Below are 23526 nucleotides of genomic sequence, written 5' to 3'. Positions count from 1 at the left end.
TGAGAGAACACTAGAGAACCATCCACCACAAATTCACGTAACTTGGTATTGAACCAAGAACCCCTTGCACTAGAAGTGAGCGATCTGTCAGACAGCCACTGTGGCCAAAATTAGAATTTTACCACATCAAGAACAGAGTAACTATGGATTCATTACACGTATATCGACTTGCACACTATAATAAACACTTTACTGATTTTACTTCTTTAACTGGCTTCAACCTGGACCCTTGCCAAAAGTACCTTCTAGTCTAATATAAAAATATAATCAAAGATACAACCTTGTCATCTAGGAATATTCCTATTACGTTATCTCTAAAAACTGGTCACATTGGTTGATTTACATTTTCCAGTTGTTACTTTATACATACATATATAAAAATCACTCTTAGCTCAGACACATCCCGACCAGGTGGTGGCGGGTGGGCTTGAGGCTATGTGTATATGTATATATTCCTGCAGAGCTGTCATAATGAAAGAAAAAAAGTAAATTTCAGGGGAAGGGGGAGGAAAAGGGAGTAAAGCACGCGGTTGGCTTGGTAAAAGCGTGCAAAAAAATTAATCTGAATTTGACAAGCAACTGTCTCCCAAAAAGAAGATCCTTTTCATGGAGGACCAGGGTGCCACTCACGTCTCATCCTTTCGTCCTTCTTCCAATACGACCTCCTCTCCCCCTCCTTACTTTTCTTTTCTATACTGAATGGGAGTCAGGCCGACTTAGATTTTTAATTAGAACTTTTCTCTATCAAAAGTTTTCTTTTTTTTAAGGGTCCTTTATTGTATTTCTTATTTGAATAGATTCAGTTCATAGCAAATCGTGTGCTTCGAATATTCAATGTCGGCGGGAGAAGGGAGGCCCAGATTTGTTAGAACTAGCTACTGTTTTGTGTTCGTTCACAAATAATACTACTGGAACAGTCGTCACAAATACATACATGCATATATTTTTTTAGTTGTTTAGTTTAGTTCACATTCGTCAGTGAAGAGGATTTGAATCGTAGATTCAGACAGGTTACGTCATTCGTAAAATTTTAACAAACGTAATGCGACTCAATATGCGAACGTCGTGCGGTGTCGTTTGGTTGCTGTGCTCGCTAATGAGCAATGTGTGCTGCTGTTCGGTCTGTTATAGGCTATTGCATATAGGATAGTTTTGGTCATTGAATAAGGCTTTTTCTTCCCTTCATAAGTGTTCGTCTGTGGTGCTTGCATAAGAATATGATTATCTTCTCAGCACCAATTATATACAAAACTTTCCGATCTTTTTTTTTTTTTTTAAAAAAAAACGTATATACTTGCGACATGAGAAACCGATATGTGACCACCTGATCATTATCCAAGTTATTAGAATGTGAAACCTTGTTCACGTTATGTACAGAACAAAATTATTACACTACGGTGCTGTGGGGGAAAGTAACATTATTACTTTCAATATGGAACATGTAGTGAAGATCCTAAGGTAAGCGGTATTTATTTTATTTCTTTATTTATTCCCAAGTAAGTAAATAAATCTAGGAAATCTGCAAACAGAAATACGAGTTGCTTCCAAGCCTTACTATAGGTACTCTCTGTACCTATATGTCAAAATCGTACTTAACTAAAAACTCAAATTCATTAATTGTCCCAATATCTAGATAGACAACAAAGCAAAACTTTAATTCTTTAATTGTCATAATAATAGACAACAAAGCAAAAACTCTTTTTAATTGCCCTAATAACAAACAACAAAGCAAAACTTTAATCCTTTAATTGTCGAGAAAACTTATGCATATGTTGTCTGTTCACCACAAAATCCACTTCGCGCAAGCTGGAATCGAATCAAAGACCCCAATCACCAGAGGTGAACGCTGAACAACTGAACCACCGCGAACCTATGGAGTTTTTCAGTGTCAAGACCTAGTTAATTATTTTTCTTGTATCATGACAAATTTTACCACGATCATTACAGTCGTTTACAAGATATACCTGGGCGGCTCGGGCTAACATAATGGTATGTGCCATCTACGGTGAAATTTAGTTATTAGATGGAATGAATTCCCATCGTACCACAGAACAGAATGTGGTAGTCTAATTTCGAATATGCACTTGCTTGTTTGTCATTGATTAAAATTTCATGGGAATGCTAAAACTTCTTTCCCAATTTTCTCGAAAATTAGAAAATATGACATACCACTACGATTTCCCTAGCCGCCCAATTTATTGTAGAAATGCTTATCTACAAAAACCTTCAAACAATTTTCTCGAAACTGAAATCTCTCCCTCATTTTTTAAAACTTTTTCCTCCAAATTACATGAAAATCTTTTAAAAAAACTGTTTTCAAGATATATTAGTGGCTCGCCAAAATATTTTTGTGAACATTTGCAGTACATGGCTAATAGGTTGATTATGTGGTGAAAACTAATTAACATCTTTGAGCACCAAGGCTATATGAAACATGGACCTACAGTTTCATGTGGGATCCGAACCTCGCGACCTATAAGTGAGTTTAGAATCTAAATTGAGTTTGCATACATCTCTGGCGAATATTGTCAGATAATCTATATTTTGAGGAATTATGAATATGTATAGATAATAATGTTTATAAGACCTCTTTGTTCATTTTTAAAGCAAATTTTATGCATTCTTTTACGTTATTTTATATATTTTGCTAAGAATTTAAAAACAAAATTACGTATATTTTGTATGTTAAGATATTTCATGAGTTCTACCAGCAAACATAAAGTTCTTGCTTATAATAATTTGAGTATTCATCTTTGCTCGAAAATAAAGAAGGGGTGAAAAAACTAAATAGCCTATATGGTATATTCTCTACAGTTACCTAGAAGTACACAAAGGTACGTAACATTGTACTTTTAGCTTTAAGTACAATTTTAAACGTAAAAGCTTACTGTCTTATCCTTACAATCACCTAAAAGTACACCAAGTCACCGGTATGGATTGTAATTCTAATTCTAAATTACCTACGGTTCGTACAGTTACCTAGAAGTATGCAGGGTAATATTTTGAATTCTAGTTCCTAGAATTCAGTTACCTAGAAGTATACGAAGCTAACGATTGGGATTCTAATTCTAAATAGCCTACGGACTCTTCCCTATAATTACCTAGAAGTATACGAAGCTAACGATTGGGATTCTAATTCTAAATAACCTACGGACTCTTCCCTACAATCACCTAGAAGTATGCCAACACAATGGGTTGAATTCTAATTCTAAAAATCCTATGGTATCTTCCATACAGTTACCTAGAAGTATGCCAACCTGACGATTTGAATTCTAATTCTAAATAGCCTACCGTCTCTTCCTTTCAATTACCTAAAAGTATTCCAAACCAACGATGTGATTTGTATACAAAGGGGAATATACGAGTATAGAAACATTCAGCTTCATATATACGTATAGAATTTCTTGCTTATTAATATTATTTTTCGTATTATAATTAGTTCGTGTTATTATTTTTTTGTGCTAATCAAAATTTTGAGCAAATACTTGAAACGAAGAAATAATTCAATTTTAAATTCAACACCAAGTAAAGAAATACGATATCTGGTATTGAAATGTATTGGCCACAGCTTCAAACAAAAATTCAGGATTTCGCGATTGAATAATAATCAAAACTAAACCTTTTTTTCTCTTTCTTTCTTTTTTCGTTACATAAACTTTTCTCCCTATATAGTTACTCTATAATAGGAAGCGATATCTCGAACACACGCCAGATTTGGCATATGATCTGAAAAGTTGCTTGACCAGTAACTGACCCTCTCTGTGCAATGCGTATACGCACTTCCAAAGCATCACCCTCTTCAAAATTGCATCGTAACCGCACGCCCCAGTAAAAACGGGATCCTGAGGCAAGTTATTGTTAAACACAATGCTCGTATTATTACAATGTTATAAAAACCTTTCAAAAATTTGTTATTATACTCTCCAGGGGGGTTCAGTATAGCTGTCACAGAATCTTCTCTAGAAATTATGTTAAACATTGCAGAGATTCCTTAAAAAAAAAAAATCTTTCATACATGAATATATATACGGTCCAACGTTGTTAGCTCTTCATAAAACCCAATGGCTATCATAAAAATCCCCAAGCAACGGCCAAATAAACTTTAAGCTTTCTTACTTTTAAGCCCTACACTCTTTCTCCCTATCCGTGTGTGTAGCTCTTTTTAGCCTTTCGTAAACCACCCTTTTTATGTCTACTTTCTCTCTCTCTCTCTCTCTCTCCTCTATTTAATATGCAGATGACGTCATTCAAGCATGAGTTTTCATTTTCATTCTTGCAAATCTCATTATTGTTATTATGATGTCAGATTTTATTTTCTCTCGTCTTCTTTTAAAGAAGAAAGGGTACTTTTAAAGAAGTGCTGTGAAATAGGTTATAATGCTAATGGCAAAATGCACAGTTTATGGCCACAAAAATCTAGGTGATTTTTTTTTTTAAATAAATGCTTCTATAATATGAACTCCAATCAGTGTTTTATTTACATAAAATCCATACTAATTAAAGTTTTAGATGCACTTGCTTTATTAAATATATATCGTTATTTATTTATTTATTTATTTATCATTAATTTTACGCCTTTGCAGTAAATATTTCTTGGTCGCAAGTTTTAAGCGCGAAGATTGAAATCTTCATTATTATCTTAGCAATCAGAAAGAAAAGTTTTACATTTCGGAATTACCTTTCAACAAGTTTCATTTATCTTTTGCCCATGGCAAAAGATAAATGAAACTTGTTGAAAGGTAATTCCGAAATGTAAAACTTTTCTATGAATTAAAATGAAATGTGTGCTTTTTTACGTTCCACGTGGTTCATTTATGCCTTCCAAGTTATAAATTAGTCGGATGGTTAATGAAAGTGAATGATTATGGAAAAAATGATAGTGTGGGAGGTTACGAGAGAATTCCAAGAAGATCCATGGATATAATATTGTCCACTACAAGCTGGCAAGAACTGGGATCGAACAAGGGACGGTGTTCACATCAGAGATGAAACCTCTACCACAGAGCCATGGTACCCTTATTATTATTATTATTATTATTATTATTATTATTATTATTATTATTATTATTATTATTATTATTATTATTATTATTATTATTATTTAACTTAATTAATACATGCAAAGTTCTTTATTTATGTAACGTATGGTCTCACCTTGAATATGCAACTGTTATTTGGAATTGTGAACTCAAATATTTTGAAACTCTATTGAATCTATTCAGAATAATTTTCTTGCGTGGTTAAAATGGAAATTCAAGCAATATGATAGTATGAGCTTAAGGTTTATACGCGAGGATTTAAGTTTATTAATCATTAATGATAGACGCAGAAGACTTTTCGATCTCAAATTCTTATTACATGAATTATTGTAGAACCTTAGTGTTGAGTTCCTTATTGTAGAACCAGGAAATTTACTCCTTTTGTTTGCAATAGGCTATTTTTCAAATGTTCTATTTATAGCACTATTGAGATAGCTAATAAATTCCATTCTAACTTAGATCTATTCCAATCTAAATTTCCAATTGTTAGTAATCAATTCTTTAAACTTTTATTGTTAGTTTTGTTTGGATGGGTGCCTTTAATATGCGTGTATACCCTATATTTCCTTTTATATGTATTAATTTCTGTCTCTTTATATATATATATATATATATATATATATATATATATATATATATAGGTACATTTTATGTTCTTGCATGCAATTCTACCATGCATGTATGTAATTTTTCTGCACGTAATCTTTATGCATGTTATTTCTTTTAATTGCAGATACTACAGGTTTGTTTCTTTATTTTTTATATTAATTCATCATGATATTCTTGATAGAGCGCTCATACTAAAACGGAACGTTAAACTGTAATCAATCATTCATTCATTTTTCTTCAAATTAAGGTTTTAAAAAAAGCTTTTTTTTTTTTTAGCTGGTTGATTAGTTTATTGTAGTTTAACGTACACTCATGTCTAAAATTGTTGTCGCACGTCTATAAATATGTTGTTGTAGGAATATAATTTGATAACGAATTCGCCTTTATTTCTTATAATGTTAGTATGTGTATGATTGACAAAGACATGTATGTGACAAATTTCATGTCAAAAGAGCAGTAAATAAGAACAATAAAATGAAAATAAAATTTTCTTGTCTGTTTAGCAACATTTTGTTTTACTCATTCTAATTTTCGTATTTGTAATTCTTTTCCTTTAAAATTGACCAGAAATATACACTTCCCGATTATACACATAGTATCAGTATTAAAAGTACCCTGCAAAATCATTATCATATTATATTCTTACAAGAAGACAGTTATAGATATGCGACAATAATTTTGGACATGAGTGTACCTTTCTAACACTGAGGCTATATCACTTAAAATAGAACAACAGTCGAGTTTCTACCCGACGAAAGCACACAACCAGGGTTAGAACCTAGTATCACATGTAAAGAAAGCACGTGAATTAGCCACTTGGCCACAAAGAGGCCTTCGCGTGTTTTGCGAAATAGGTAATGCAAATGTAAATGACAAAAAAAAAAAAAAAAAATCTTCAATGATGTAACCTGCTTAGTTTCACCAGAAAAGAGTAACTTTTAATTTTGCTACTTATTATAATGGTAATCAACATCATTGTAATTAAGGATTGTTGCTTTTTTTTTTTTTTTTTTAGTTTATCGCCGCATTGACTGTACGAGAATATTTTTAGCACCAAGGAAAATGAATGATTTGTTGAAGAAGAAAAATAAAACAGACAGATTCACTGTGATCAGGGTGTTCGGAAACAACACCAAGAAACGTTATATTAGGTGCTCTTACCCCTCTAATTTCACATATATTAGTGATAGCAATATTATTTATATCTCTCCATTTCGTCTACATAGACAGGCCATTTTCAAAATCAATTTTTACTTTATAAGAATTTTAGCGATAAAGTAGACCGGGCTTATATAGCTGCAACTAATAATATATTAAAACCCTCAAGGGTTAAAAGATAAGATACGTTAGGAAATGAATTCTTATAAGAAAACACTATATATATATACTAAAATGACGTATTTGTGAATCTGTTGGTCTGGTATATACAATATATATATATATATATATATATATATATATATATATATATATATATATATATATATATATATATATATATATATATATATATATATATATATATATATACATATATATATATATATATATATATATACATATATATATATATATATATATATATATATATATATATATATACCAGACCAACAGATTCACCAATACGTCATATTAGAGCTATAACCCTCATTCATTAACACATCAAAAGAAGTTGTAGAATAATTGACATTTAAAAAAAAAACTATTTCCCTAGAAATCGATTGAAACAATGTTTTTATTGATTATTATTATTATTATTATTATTATTATTATTATTATTATTATTATTATTATTATTATTATTATTATTATTATTATTATTATTATTATTATTATTATACTGTAATATTGAGATCCATGTTGGAATATTCGCATATTAAAACCTATAATTCCAGTACATGTGACAAGCCCGACGAGAGAACTTTGAAAGTGTTGTTGGTTCCGGAGAATCGTAAGGTTCCTTGTCTACTGTTATCTTCTGCTACTGCACAAGATTTGCTTATTCCCAAACTTAATTATAGAATTAATTAATTATATCTAATGCCAAATAGGGTCGGATTAAGGGGAGATTAGGGGAAACGTGGCCCTAGCCATAGGGACTCTAGGTGAACGGGGGCCTCCATTCTGATCAAAATCTCTTTTGGCTGTCTAAAAACAATCATACAAAGTACAATTAACATTATAAGATAAAATGTGACCAAAAATATGAAACGTATTCACTTAATTTTCCTACTGTACTTTCACTAGGCGAAGTGAGCAGGGGCCATGTATTTTTTTTCCTAGCCCCGGGAATTCAGATGGGTTAATCCAACTCTGTTGCTAAGTTAATATTGTTGCTTGGGTTTTTAATTATAGTCATAAGTATGTGTAAGTACAATTGGGATTACCATATTCTCTTATTCTGTAATGCCGAAACGGAGACCCTTACACCAGGCTAACTCAGTTTAGAATATACTGTTTTCCTTATCTGGCTGATATGCTGAAAGCATATAATAAGCATAATAATGGGATATAGAATCACTATGTACCTAGACTTAACTATTTACGAGTAAATATTTAAATATGACAATGTGTTCACAAAACAATGTGACTATATATTCAAAAAGTGTATGTGATCGGAAATTTTTACTCTCAAATTGTGGATATGTTTACGTAAATGTTGACAGCTGGTAACTGGAAGTACAGTACAGGTACCAATAGTCTGAATGCTGCAACTTCAGGCTATTAAGATAAATAGAAAGAGTTATGAATTTGGTTTTGACATTAAGAAATTATTCTGCGCACGGTCAATTTTATTGTTGTCTGGAAGAAAAGATGTGCGATCAACTTGTTTGGAACTGATAATGATGATAGGCATCAAACATTCTGACAGCAGTTCCTTTTGAATTACTGACTCTCAAGGCGCTCTATTTTGAAATTCGTTGGTTCAATTTTGTTTAACTTCGTTTCCAGCATTGTGGCCATATGAGGTACCAAACGTTCTGACAGCACTTGTTTTTGAATTACTGACTCTAAGACGCTCAGTTTAGAAATTCGTTAGTTGATTTTTCTATAGCTTCGTTTCAAGTATTGTGTCCACATGAAACGGAATCTGCTGCTCGAATTGGGATTCGAATAGCACTATTCAGGTCTCTGTCGATAGAAAGTATAAGCACTAGGAATCGAATCCGGGACCACATACACAGAAAGCATACTCATTAGCTAACACCAGTGATGGCGCTAACTTTAATTTCTTGAAGGAAGAGGAAAAAGAGGGGCATAGTTGTTTTGGCGGGGAGGCTTTTTTTTTATAGGCCTATTGAAAATAATAATTTCATTACTTGACCTACAATGCAATACATCATGTCTGGGGACGGCAGTCGATGGAAGCAGGCGAAGCCACCAGGGGCGTATTGACATACTTCGAGGAGTAGGATTTTTACTATGAAAAGACCATAAAATTTTCGAAACTTGTTGAAATCATAACTTGTTTTTAAGGATATTGGATGAATGAAGGAGATACAGGTTACAATAGCATTATTATAGTTTCTATATCCTCCCAATTTTGTGTTTTGAAATTCAGGTAGTTTCAGTATATTCAAAGGTATAGAAAGAAGTTTTCATGTGAGTGTGCACAATGGTACTAATTAAAGCAGATTTTTCATATGGATATGAACAAAAGGAATTAAACCCACCTATCATTGCATTAATATTCTCACGTTATTGGGTTTTAAATGTATTAAAAATCAGATAAAATTTTATTTCAGTGATCTTAATGAATCGAGGAACTACACATATCAAAATATTAGAATACACAAGAACTGAAAAGGTAAAGAGTAAAATGAATATTTGTTTTAAAAATAAACAATAACACCATATTATTAGTGTGTGCGCAGGCATATGCGGCGGACCACGTAGCTACTACGTCTATGAGTGTTCCTAGAAATAAATAATTTCAATGGTGCCCCTATCATTTTAGCTACTGTATCCTACGGCTTTTTCATCTGAATTTGTTGCTCCAAATATTTTTTTTCTTGTTTTCTTTTGCTAAAAACTACAATTTTAATCTCGACATCATGAAATCATTGCCTGGATTGGACACGGATCACGGAATGCCTGATGCATGACGAGTAATTGGTCGCTTCACTTCAGTGTGTTAAGAAGACTCCACAAAGAAAGAGACAACAATTAAAGCCTCACGGTGGCCGTGATCGTCTAGTGGTTAGGACATTGCGTTGTGGCCGCAATAACCCAGGTTCGAATCCTGGTCACGGCATGGGGCACTTATTTTTAGTAGTGTATTCAATTTCTTTATTATTATTATTTATTTCTAATTTAGGACCCTTCTCAGCACCGACACTATAAGCTGTATCTAGAATTTACGTAGGACTCCAGAGAGAAAGGAAGAAGACTCCAAGCATTATGTGGCTGTGATCGTCTAGTGGTTAGGATATTGCGTTGTATTTACTCTTTCGTTCAGTTGAATATTGGGTCTTTACTTTATATTCTTTGGACACAGATACAATCTGCATACATATTAAATATTGTCGCTTTCCCATGTGGTTTGTTATGATAAAGTTATTATTCACACAGCTGCTGATATATTCAATTTTTATTTTCTATATTATCTTATTGCCCCATTCATTTCGCAAATGTATTGAACTCACATTAAATTGAAACTTACAGAATACTCATCGCACGGTAAACATCTCACAAGAATAGTCAATCAGTCACTGAAAGTATGAATGCTGAACACATGATTAAGTAAATAAATAAATAGAAAGGCACAGATCAAAATTTTGAACGTCATTGGACAGCATGCGTTATTTTTGTCACTATTAGTAACGAACAAACGAATATTAATCTGATTCTTAAAGAACACGTTTCGTATCTAGATATATTTTTGATTCCATTACCTAAATCTAATAATAAAATAAAATAATAATGAAAATATTGTCAGTAAAATAAGTACGATTTGGACTACTCTCTTAAAACCGAACACTTCTTTTACCATTTCAACGAAACATCAGAACACTTAACAAATACAATATTTCGGATAAGTTATATGAAAAAACAAACCCAAAAAGATATGTCATTTATTAACCTATTACCAGAGCTTGAATCAACTATATAAAAATGAAAGGGCAAGAAATTACTGTTAAGCTCCTGCCCTTTTCTTACTGATCTGGTTTCCGAAAAGTAGAGTGGATTTTGTACTTTGAAAGTGGATCGAGGAACTTTATTTTTAGGTGCATTAAAATGTTAAAAGTATACCTGGTACCCTCGTCGTCAATCTACGACTAGTCTCCAATAACATGTTGTGTGGTCCGTAATGGATTGATCTGTGTTATTAAGAGCTAAAAAAAAGTACCTAAAGGCAAACGTCGGGTTTTTGAGCGAATGTTTATCACTGAGCTATATCGAGATCGAAAGAGAATGAAAGACAACGATATACCTCACTTCAATAATACTTTATGATCTAAGTACATTCCATTTTGCCATTCAATTTTTCGTTTGCACCACATTTCTATGATTTTGTGTGGAAAACTGCGTTACGATGTCGCTAAAACAAAACAAAAAATAAATAAATAAAACTTATGTATTCATGATTAACATAATATTTTACCATGTTAACATAATGACGCATAGTTAAATGAACAACAAGCGTATTCTGTTGTTGGTAGCTCCAGTTTTAGTCCCTAGTGCGCCACATAGTTTTTATTAATGACCCAGTTTCGCGAGTCAATCATGGAGCTAGTTGCAGGAACACTTCTTGCATAATGTTTTCCAAGGTGGAGATGGGGAACAAAAAATCGACACACAAGTGAAATTGCGAATATACACATCTTGATGCACGTAATATTTCATGCAACACATTGAATAAATTTCTTAACTACAGTAAATATGTTAAATATTGTCATGGGTGAGTAATCAAATCAATATATTTTGACATGTATTTCGGAGAACCGATCCTGTTCCGAAAATCTTCCTCTTGTCCCCGCTGCAGTTATCCATGGCTAATTGGTATCAAAAACATGTATTTGGAGAACAAAAAATCTAGAATTGGGCTGCAGACCACATGACTAAAATACATTTGTGTAGTCATAGTTGATCGTAAACACTATAGCAACTATTCAAATACCTACATGACGACAAACTGTTTGACATATACTTGAATTCAATTTAGAATCTGCTTCTGTATTTTCCTGATGTTGAATGATCTGTAAAAATAGAAGTATAAAACTGCACCTCAGCAAGAAGAGAAAGATGATCAGTAAGCCTACATGTGCTTGAAACGTTCTCTTGAGCAGAAAGGGTTGGTCATATTTGCATGTAAAAACCTGTTCTGGGATCGTCTTGCAAATTGACTGCATAAAGTGTAGGTAAACTGAGAACTGGTCATCATCATCATCAAAGATAAACCGGACAACCCACTTAGGAGCCACGTGCCTGTGCATAATTTGCAGGTTAGAGGTCAACTGACGTCCAGTCCGGTGCATCATTGTCCACTCAACCCTATTCGATTAACTTTTATTACCTTCCCCAACCAGTTGCAGCAGGGTGCAATGTTGCTTGACCACTGACATAAACTTCCCCTTGCACTTTTTTTTATCCTTCTTTTAATGAGTCACAAAGGGTCATTTTAAAGGCTATGCATGTTTATTGCAGCGTAACGAGTGAAGAAGGAAACTTCTTTTGAATTTGCATGCATATATATTACCTTTAGTATATAGACGACTTGTTGCCAACTTAACTTCGCAACTTTCTTTATAGATAACAATCCAAATTGTAAGATTTAACAGGGTGAATTGAATGAACCTGTTTCTATCATGATTTTTTTTTTCAAACTCTTATTTTGCTTTCTCTTTTGTAACATTATACTATATAATGAAGATATCAGAGAAGAGCAGTAGATCAAATGATTTTGAAAACCGTTAAAATGGCGAAGTATATTATCATTAAAGGTTTTTATACTTTAATGTTCAAACAGAGTTGTTTTCATTGTACTAGCAGGGTGAGTGAATTATCGTAAATGGTTGAGTTTGAAAGAAAAAAAAAATGTGTTTTGAATACTGTAATAGTATTTTTTATTTTTTTTAAATGTTACTTTTTCTAAAGCATCGATAGAAGTAATTTAAATTTTTACCAATGTAAATCGCCATTTGTACTAATTGTACTTTTCTGTATTTGTTTATCACGTATATATTATAAACAGTCTTTGAAACACTTTTTTTTTTTTTTTTTTTAATCTGAATATAGCTTTTACTGATTCAAAAGTGTCACGAAAAATAAATAAATATACTTATACATATGACTCTTTTTTTCTTCCGCAAAAGTGTTTTCACTTACAGTTAGATACAACTGTAATCATTAGTACAAACTTTACATTCTTTCCGTTCAGTACAAGGGCTGCATAAAACATACTTTCAACATTGTTATAATTCGTACCTGGCCTTATGGACAAAAGAACACTTGTTAGATTCCTATTACCTTTTATGCAGCCCTTGCACTGAATTGAAAGAATGTAAAGTTTGTACTAGTTATTACAGTTATATCTAACATGTAAGAGAAAGCACTCACTTGTCTCCTATCTCTATCCCGTTCTGCCCCATATGCGGAAAGCGTCGTACATCGTCAGCGCTTCAATCTTTATCGATGTCTCGCAAGGACCACCTAATGCCACGGTTGATGGCTTCTCTCGTGTCGTAGTGATCCCCGTGAAGTGGTTCCTTCATTTTGGTGAAAAGGTTATCACGAAGTCCCTGAACATATTGTTAGTCACTGAGCACATACATCACTTTAATCATGATCACCCATGTTGTTCCAATTATAGAAACATATTGTTATGGCGCTCCTACGCTTTGCTTTACTCTATGGCATTGCTGCTTCTGAATTAATATCACACAGTCATTACAACTCGCCGCACTTCATTGCCTCTTATTCCCTTATCTCTTTTGTAGTGCTTGTACTCTGACGTGAGAACAGTGTTGCCACTATTTTTATCCAACCAATGTACCTTTATGGGATAATTCTCATACTGATTGCATTTATTGAACTATCAATCAGGAAAAAATACAATTTCAAATGTAACATTGAAAAAAGTCACTTAAGGATAGTGTAAAGGGACAAATTTTGCCAATAGATGTCACTACAGTCTTCGTGTCTCATGTATTTTTTACCTTTCACGAAAACTTACAATTTCTCTTACAAATTTCAACCTACAGACTTCAATTTTTTTAGAGAAGGAACTTCATAACCCATGGAAGGCAACGGTCCGTGCTGATTTTTTATTTAGAATTTTCTTCATTGTTGAAACAGTTATATTGTGAAAGGTTTGGATATCAATTTCAACAATCAAATCATTTCAAGAATGAAGAAATTTCTAAATAAAAAAATCGGCACGGATTGTTGCCTTCGACGGTTATGAACTTCTTCCTCTAAAAATTTGAAGTCTGCAGGCTGAAATTTGTAAGAGGAATCGTGAATTTTCTTAAAAGGTAAAAAATACATGAGAGAGATACGAAGACTGCAGTGACATCTATAGACAAAACTTGTCCCTTTAAACTAACCTTAAACAATTAAACATATAGGTATTTTAATGAAATTTCATAGTTCTGTTAGAGTTTTCAATATAGTATTGTTGTTGTTTTTTTTTTTAATTATAACATTTATCTGTTTTTATCATTGATAAAAAAAAATGGAATACAAATCCATATACTATCAATAATCAAACTCTAGGTTATTATTTCCCAGCTGCTTCTCTGCTAGATGTCTAGTTGATTTCTAGAGCATCTGTCCACAAAACTTCGAATTCCCACTAGTCTTACGATCAGTTTTCCTTAATTTCTTTCAACTTTTCGCAAGTTTGCGGTGTAATTATCTACTTTGGTGGTTTCCCCTCGCCAGAGAAAGACATGGTGCATCACTCCTACCATAGACCACCACAGCAGCAACGACACCTGTGGATGAAGAGGTGGTTTAGGAAACCATTCTGGACGTTGATCACATGATCATTTACAATTGCCATTTTAGCCATTTCTTTATCTAAAGTTACAATCTGATGAAGGAAACTTGGTAACTCTTTACTTTGGGCAAGGCAATGATATCCTATATACATAGTATTACCGAGCGAGCGTCAGCAAGTGAAGGCGGGTTAGAGTCCCGCAGGGCACGTTGTTCTCTGTCTTTCCTTCTTCAGAATCGTAACTGTAACTTCGGGAACCAGTTCAGGCGAATCGGCTATTGTCACTGCCTTGCCTAAAGTAAATACTTGCCGGAAACTTTCTTTGTTATTCCTTACATTCAGAGAACTGCAAGCCTCCAGACAGTGATTCTTGTTCTAGATGATTTACGTAACTTACATTGCATCGATGAGTCTAACTTTTCACCTTATCAATTACAAAGAACCACCGAACGTCGATGGTATGGTCCATGCATAACTCGAGTGCAATAGCACGAACACCATTTTTTGAGGGGCCGCTTCTAATGTGTTCCTGATCAACTCATTCGAATATGATGACCACGTGGCTCATTTTGCAATCCTGTGTGATCTGAACGAAATTTGACCAGTCAACGGCGAATAGTACGTTCATTCACCATCTCTGACACAAGTGCACTATTAATGTTTCTTGCAGTTTTCAGTGCTGAAAAATACCCCAGTTTGAATTCGTAAAGAAAAATGATTCTCTATTTTGTGTTCTCCAAGGTGTCCTGTTCAACAGGCTGTTTGCTGGACATGTATTAAGTTTCTAATATTAGACGGGTGACCTTAGTCCATCCCTGTGTTGTGTTGCTGACGTAAGTTTTCCTTCAAACGTAAAAGTGGACATTTCATTTGCACCAAACTAATATTAATGTACGTATGAATAATAAGATAATAATAACAAATCACCAATTGCTAATACAGTAGAACCTCTCGAAGTTTAATGCCTGTGAAAGTTCGATGAAAACTATTCAACTTAAAATAGGTGTTTACTAAAATAGATAGCTTGGTCTCATATGCATAGGTTTTTCCTCGGAGAAGATTAAAATATAAAAGAAATCCAGCTTCAAGGATGTTACTCTATTATATTTAAACATACTTTGTTTTAATTATTTTTTGCATGTTATTGTAGTTAACTTTCATATAAATATTTCGGTCTAAAATGGTCAGTGTTGAACAAATAACTATTTCCAATGTGAAGAAGTTACTACAGACGGGGACAATAAACGGGAAGAACTTGCAGTCAGGATCCTCTGAAAGAATAATTGCAATATTGTCGGTGAATGTCACACACTTTCAGAGAATTATTCATCTTCAAAAGCAAAGAAGTCCCTCGACTATGTAATGGATACTCAGTTATTGCAAGTAGCCTTTATTCGTAGGTAAACTTGTCTGCGGTTACAGTCCACACATACAATACGGCGTACTCTCTCCTTTCTTGTTTCTTCTAAACTGAGCGTCGTTCATGCGCGATGTATGTATGTGTGTATGCATATAATACATGAAAACCCAAAGAGGTGGTCAGTTTACTCATATATTCAAGCAACACCCTTCAGTTGCAGCACTTCGACAATTTATCATCTTCGTATATAACATTGTCAAAGCCCGAAAGAGGAAAAGGGATGAAGGGAGAAAAAAGAATGTTAGGGGTTGAAAGAATAGGGGTGAGATTCAACCAATAGCAATAAGATGGGATTATAAGCTGACTTTGAGGAATGGTTCAAGTTTCTTATGTTCGTGCCACAAGGAAATGCCAGCTAGATCAATTCTCCTCCTGGTAAGGACCATTTTTCTGGTCAGGCAAATGTCTGAAAGGGTATAACACTTTAGAGAAGTAATGATCCTAGGTGGTAGAAAAAAAGAAAAGAAAGGGTGGACATGGACAATATACTCGTGAGCTGGACATCACACACAGCAAACAAATATATGATCTTCTGTGAGGGCTTAAACCCTATTCTCCGGGAACTTGGGCTATTAACAAGGCGCGTGGCTAGAAGTGGTCACTCCGGTTTTGGGTAATGACCGCAGTACTATACGTTCACATAAAAGTGTCTTGTATATTGGTGTTTGCTAATAGCTTCGGAGGCTCTGTCGTGTATTATAAATCATTACTTGCTTGCATTGAACGGTCAAATGCCAAACCAAGCGCTAAAGTCCTCACTTTTTTTTTTTTTTTGTGTGTGTGTGTGTACTGACTAGGTACCAGAAAAGAATGGATTTGCAATGAACTCTCTTCCCTAAGATTTTTTCCCCCTTTATATATTTTCCCATAGTTTACTATCACCTCATAAATATGTTCACTGTTCGTAAATTACCAAGACTCGCATACATACATGTTTATAAGAGATTCATGTAGCTACATTCACACACACATTAAGTATACACACAGAGAGAAGGAGAAAAGTTAGCACCTTCAATCATAAGTTCACGCTTCACTCGATGTGTTTGCATCCTAATGCTATCCTATTACACACTAAATTGCTCAATTTACATTCCTTGTCTAAACATGCTATCTTGAAAAGAAAAGCATTTAAAATACTTCTAAAGAAGTTAACCCTTCTATAACTTCTTGCAATTTGAATGCAACTGCTATAGGCCTATTTCAGCAAAGACATTATTTGTTGAAGAACTCATGTTACTGACAAAAGTCAGTCTCGCTTGGATAAATTTCTAATTATGTTTTTTATTCTAATTTGAGTACGCTGAATCCAAAGGAACTATTTTAAAACTATATCGCCCAAGAAGTCACGAAAATAATAACCTTAAAGTTTGGATGTAAATGGGAACCTAAATATACGTATCCCAACTTTGGGGTAATTTTTCCCATGGCCTCATGGACGGATATAGTTAAAAAATATATAATAATTTCATTGGATTCAGCGTCCTCAAATTAGTGTTAAAAGCATAATTACAAATTTAACCAAGCGTATGCGCTTTTTACTAGTAGTATGGTTTTTGGTAACTGTTGGCGATAATAAAGATCTATTGAAGAGCGTTTACTACGAAGCGCGTTCGGAAAGTAACCTCCGATTGGTCACTGTACGTGAAGTAGTGGAAGCAGCGCTACTCAGCGCTTTGGTGATGGTGAGGAGCTGAAAGATGCGGTCACAGGCTGGATCAAGGCACAGGCGGGAGATTTTTATGTTGATGGAATTTCTAAGCTAGTGCAGAGATATGATAATTGCTTAAATGTTTGTGGAAACTATGTTAAAAGATAGAGCAAAGAAGTAGTTTTCGGATGTATATAATAAATTCTTCTTATTTACTTTGGTGTTTCTTTTTTAACCGAAACGAGGTTACTTTCCGAGCGTCCCTCGTATTTTGATTGTTATAATGTAAGATTTTGTTTATTTGAAACTGGAACTCCTTTTCTAAATCGAGAATGTTAGATGTGGATTTTCATTTTGACATGGACTCTGTATCAGATGTAAGTAGTTCCCAGTGTGGCAGAGATGGTCATTTTGAAATTAGGGTTGCATAAACTCACATCACCAATGATGTTCGCTCCCACTTATCCCGAAAAGGTTCACGCTATCTCGGACTCGAACACGTTCGAGCTTAGACTCGTATTATTCTCAATAAGACTCACACTAGCTCGATCTTGCGTTCATGCGTATTACTGCTCCATATCATGAGCGGCCACTATTTTTCTGATGATATGGTGATCTTCAGGATGTTAGATCAGGCATCGTGCGAGGACTTGGGTCGGTTCACGGCAGGGAGGTCCACAACCTGCGAGACCGGTTCTCGGGCTTGATCGGCTTGTTATACTCAATGAGACTCGCACTCACTTGTGCTTGCTCTTGCTAATCTAATTGGAGCTCGCTATCTCTTATAGTGTCCCTGCTCACATGAGGTTTCACTCATTTATTGAGCTGGAAGCCGATTAAGTGCAAGAACCGGGCTCGCGAGTTGTGGACCTCTCTGCCGTGAAAGGACCCAAGTCCTCCCACAATACCTGATCTAACACCGTGAAGATCATCACATCATCAGAACAATAATGCCCGCTCATGACATGAAGACTGCAGGATACTGGAGTCTTCTCCTCAGTATATCCAATATGTTTCGTTCAATAGTTGTCCATCTACATATAACGTAGTTGGTGGTAACGAAAATGCATTAAACGTGGTTTGTATAGCGATACATAATATTAAATTTCATAGCGTTAGCAATACTTATAAGGTCGTAACCAGGACTCTTTTAAAGATGGTGGGAGCTACGAAAAAAAATTCTTTACATTTACCAAAATTTAATTTCGAAGTACTAGCTGTGCAATATTATTTGAAGCTTAGGAGGATTTGAGCCGCCTGATTTCTCTTTCCTACGTCACTGGTTGCATATCGTCTCCTATTTGTGCTTTTCTAAACCGGAATTTGATACATTCTTAATTTAAGTATCTCCCCAATGATATCGTAATACTTAATCAATACAGAAAATTGCATCCTAATCGATAATCGAACTCGGGACCACGCGCACCAAAGGCACACACTCACTTACTTCGGGTACACGTAAGCACACAAAAATGTTATAACACGAAGTACGTGCAAGTTATTAATCGATTTTATTTAACATCACATTTTAATCAATGCTGCACAGAAACATCTGGCATTACTACCATTTTACACAAGAACATTTGACATTTCGTGCTGATCTTAAATGAGTGCATCCGAAGTGCTCCCCATACGTACGACGATAGACTCTAAGGGCCTTATGCAGAGTTGTAATGACTCGTGATTAGTGCCATACTAAAGAGTTCGACTAACATATGTTTCCTGCAGGTAGTGAGGATTTTAGCATGATGCTAATCATACGTCAAAACGACTCTGCATAAGGCGGTAAATATCTCCAAATCCTCTCAAGCACAATTTATAGTGTTGTTGTATCTTAGCAACAAGAATGTTTAGCACTGTGACATGCAAGACATGTGCTGCAAATATTCAAGATTTGAATTTTCTGCTATTGTAAGGATAACTAATACACTATAAGGGCCTCTTTGGACTGGATCTTTACGTGTTATGATAATTTAATGAGGAAAGTGGAAGATTTGCTAACATGTATTGATGATAGTGGCTGACACGAAAAACACTAAGGTACACATCGCTAGGGAGTGGCTAAATGGGGCCCATCTCCTACTGGAACTTTCGGGGTTTTGTTGATAATGTAAGATGAAGTAAATTGCCCCCCAAAAATAATCTCGACCCGTGCCTTAGTATTCTGGCTACGATCTTGTTGAAGTAATGCATTTTTTTTTTAAAGTTTGTCTATTGGCTCCAGAATTTATAGTCATCCTATCAGATTTCTTTTTCTGTAAACCCTTGAAGAACTTTTTTTTTTTCTAAGTAAGGTTCAAAACTAAAACTGGAATTAAATCATGTATTGAAATCACCTTTTCTTTCAAGTAACAGGAAAAGACGAAAAAAGAAGGAACATTATTAGACAGAAACATGATGACGTTAGATCCTCCTCCTCCACCACTTTTCCATTCATTAAACGATGGGAAGGCAGCGCCTTAGTGCTTTAATAGGCGTTCTTAAGCGTTAGTTTATTAAAACAGGTGATTTTTCGAAATGAGCCTCGTGTAGAGTAATTTCCGGCCAATGATTTCTTTTTTTTTTCTTTTTTCGGATGACACAAAGCAACCTATTTTTTCCTAGCCCCTCCCATTGCTTTCACTCTTTTTTTTTTGCATCATTTCATCCCTTCTTCTTCTTTGCCTCCCACCATCGAACTCTTCTGTTTGTATTAACCCACCTTTTTTTCCTTCCACTTTCTCCTTTACTTACTTTCTTTCTTTTACTCACACCATCAACACCAACGTCAACACCACCCTTTTCTCGCCCGCCCTCCCGCCTTCTCCTCCTCTTTCCTGGACATCTTTTCATTTCCAGTCAGGAATTAGAATCACTTAGGCACTAAAAACGTTCCAATTGAGTCTCAAATTACATAATTTGAGTTCTTGATGAAAAGAGACAGAGAGAGAGAGAGAGAGAGAGAGAGAGAGAGAAAATAAACGAAAACGGAGTAAGAGATAGCGCAGGGGGGGGGGCGGAGGAGTAGGATAATATTTAATTCTCATCACACTGCGAAAACTCTCACCATTTCGCCCCGCCCCACTTCGTTTTCAACCCCTTCTTGTATGATTTTTTCTTTTAAAAAAAGGTACGGAAAGATGTTTTAACAAAAAAAGGATAAACTTTAAAAAAAGGCATTTAAGAACGTAAAGATAAAAACACACACATATATATACACACAGCGATTCAACAGATTTTCAATCAAACCAAAAGATAGTTTTGGTGGCGATAAATGGGAATTTGCAAATGCAGTTAATGAGAATGAATAGGAAATTTGCCATCTCCTGTTTCTGAATACGTCTTCATACTGATAACGCGTGATGATGATGATGATAATTATGAACGGTGGTAGAATTTCTTTCACCTTTTTCTTTCTTTTTAAAGAGGAAGATGAAATACGAAGCTGTACTGAGATAGCTCAAAATCAGTTTGTGATAATAAAAATCTTATTTTCCTTTCTTTGTCTTCCCTCTCTCTCTCTCTCTCTCTCTCGCTCTTTCTCTTAGGTAATTAAAGAGAGACCGAAAAGAATTTCTTCTTTTAGCATCGTTTATTCATCAATTAGAACAGTTGATTTTTCTCTCCTTTACCATCATTTGCTAAAATACCATTATTTTTCTCATTGCCATAAAATAAATTATGTCTGTTAATTTTACATACTACATTCATGCGAGCAGATTATTAATTGTATACTCTGAGATTACATTGGCGTATATTTTCTTTTTTTTTAAAAAAAACTTATTATTATTTGTATAGTTTAATCACCGCCTTCCTCAGAGTATTTTCTATTCTGGCATTCACATCATAGCTAATAGCGCCACATGTTTGTAAATGTATCCAATCATTCTATCTGTTCTTTACGAAACTGTTTTTAGTATATTTCTTCTTTTATTCTCTCATTTTCATAACTTTTTTCATTTGATACCTTTTCTATTCGTCTAATTCTCAACATTCTGTTGAAGCATCTCATTTTGGAGGATTCCATTATTCATTTTTATCCTTCTTCACAGCAAAAAAGTTTTAGCACAGACCAGTAATTTCAGCATGAGTATATACCACTTGTGTGTGTTATTTTAACACAAAGGCTCCGATATTGCGGTTAATCCAGGCCCGCTGTTACGGTTAATACAGGCAAGATGTTACGGTTAATACAGGCCCAGTGTCACCGGTTTAACACAGAGACGATGTTAATTACAGTGTAAAAAAAATAACACCGTGGCTTTGTTAAAGAACTAGGTAAATGAGCGTTGGAACGTGGTAATAGGAATAACATCATGATGTTCTTTCAGTATATAGCCCTGTGTTGGTAGTAAAACTCCAGCTTGCATGATAAACACAAACCACTGAAGTATTAGTGTTAGTACTTCAGTAGTTTGTGTTCGCCATGCGAGCTAGAGTGTTACTACCAACACAGGGCTATATATTGAAAGGACATCATTATGTTATTCCTGTATTATTCTTCAGATATCAGCTAATTTTTTCATTTGCTAAGAAAAAACATTACCTTAACAAAGTTATAACAATCTTGTCAAAGTCCTGTGTATCAGACAGATACATCTATACTTTTATCTGGACTTTTAGCGTCCAGATTAACTTGCAGGGTGTCATAAATCTCCAGGTAACTACCGTTGAGATTTGTATTAGTTCATTATTATTATTATTATTATTATTATTATTATTATTATTATTATTATTATTATTATTATTATTATTATTATTATTATTATTATTATTATTATTTTGAGCGATGAGCAAACCTTTACGTGGTATGTTTGACATTTATACAAAGTAACTACCAATGTATTATATTTTCTGTAATCTTGTATGAAAAATTTCGTAAGTTTCGTTCTTTTGTATAAGATTTACATTAGCAGACCACGCTGCCATCTGTTTTTGATGTTCTTACACTTGTTTTGATGTATGTTAACTTATGAAGACTCTTCAAAATAAGACAAGACAAGAATATTTGAATGTATTTGATTATTTTGCTGGTCATTTTTCGATTATCTTCTTTCATTCAGGAAGAGCGTATTTGCCAAATTGCAACATTAAAGTCCATGATGTTCCTTTTTCATGTCAATTATATTTCGTTTCTCTTAGCCACTTATAAATATTTATCCATCATAATAGTCATTTCCGTTTAACTAGAAAGATTTTTTTTGGGGGGGGGGGTAAACGTAGTTGTTTGGGAATTAAACACAAAACAACACCAGTAGCGCGTTACTAAAACCGCTCCATACTACAAAGTCTCAGGTCAGGTAGTTGATTTAGCCGCTTCCATTTTAACAATTAAGTCCAAAATCCGATGCAGTTGAAGTAGCAAAATTAACGTCTCAAATTTTAATATAGCTTAGGAAACACAGAGACATTGTGTTGCATTAACACAGACATTTATATTTTTACTGTGTAAGAGTCTATGCTCCACATTCACACATACACATACACTCCATATACATATAGTTCCATCAGCCTTCTCTTCAGTCCTATGTCAATGTTTCCGGTCGAATGCTATTGTTTTACTTCAAATGTCTTCTTCGCCTGAGCTATTATAGATTTTACATCTTGTTTGCACTTATTATCACTTGTTATTTTACTCTGTAAGTAATAAAAATCCTATCTTTTCCAGTAAGATATTATTAACTTTCTTTCTTCTTGTTTCTTTCTTACGTATTTCATAACTTTTGTTTTCCTCTTGTTGATCTTCGTACTACACTTGCTGCTAAGCTCTTCTTGCATTTCATTTTGATCTGTTTCTAATTTTTTCTCACTGTCCACCAAAAGTGCTATATTATCTATGGATCAAGTAATAAAAAAAAAATGTAGGGAACAAAACTACAAGGAAGTG

The 23526-nt window shown here is 34.1% G+C and overlaps 1 long non-coding RNA gene and 1 other non-coding gene across 2 annotated transcripts in view; both read left to right on the top strand.

Annotated features, from left to right (window-relative positions):
• LOC145694934 (uncharacterized) overlaps positions 1-23526 on the top strand; it is a 224903-nt gene that overhangs the window by 183400 nt on the left and 17977 nt on the right. The gene's annotated exons all lie outside the window — the stretch shown is intronic.
• On the top strand, positions 9832-9903 carry TRNAH-GUG (transfer RNA histidin (anticodon GUG)). The gene has a single exon. It is a non-coding gene; the product is annotated as a tRNA-His (tRNA).

The sequence above is a fragment of the Thermobia domestica genome, chromosome 9 (assembly GCF_964235325.1).
Source record: "Thermobia domestica chromosome 9, izTheDome1.hap1.1, whole genome shotgun sequence".
Taxonomy (NCBI): Eukaryota; Metazoa; Arthropoda; class Insecta; order Zygentoma; family Lepismatidae; genus Thermobia; species Thermobia domestica.
Note: the sequence above shows the minus strand (reverse complement) of the source record. Positions and strands in the feature narration are given on the sequence as shown.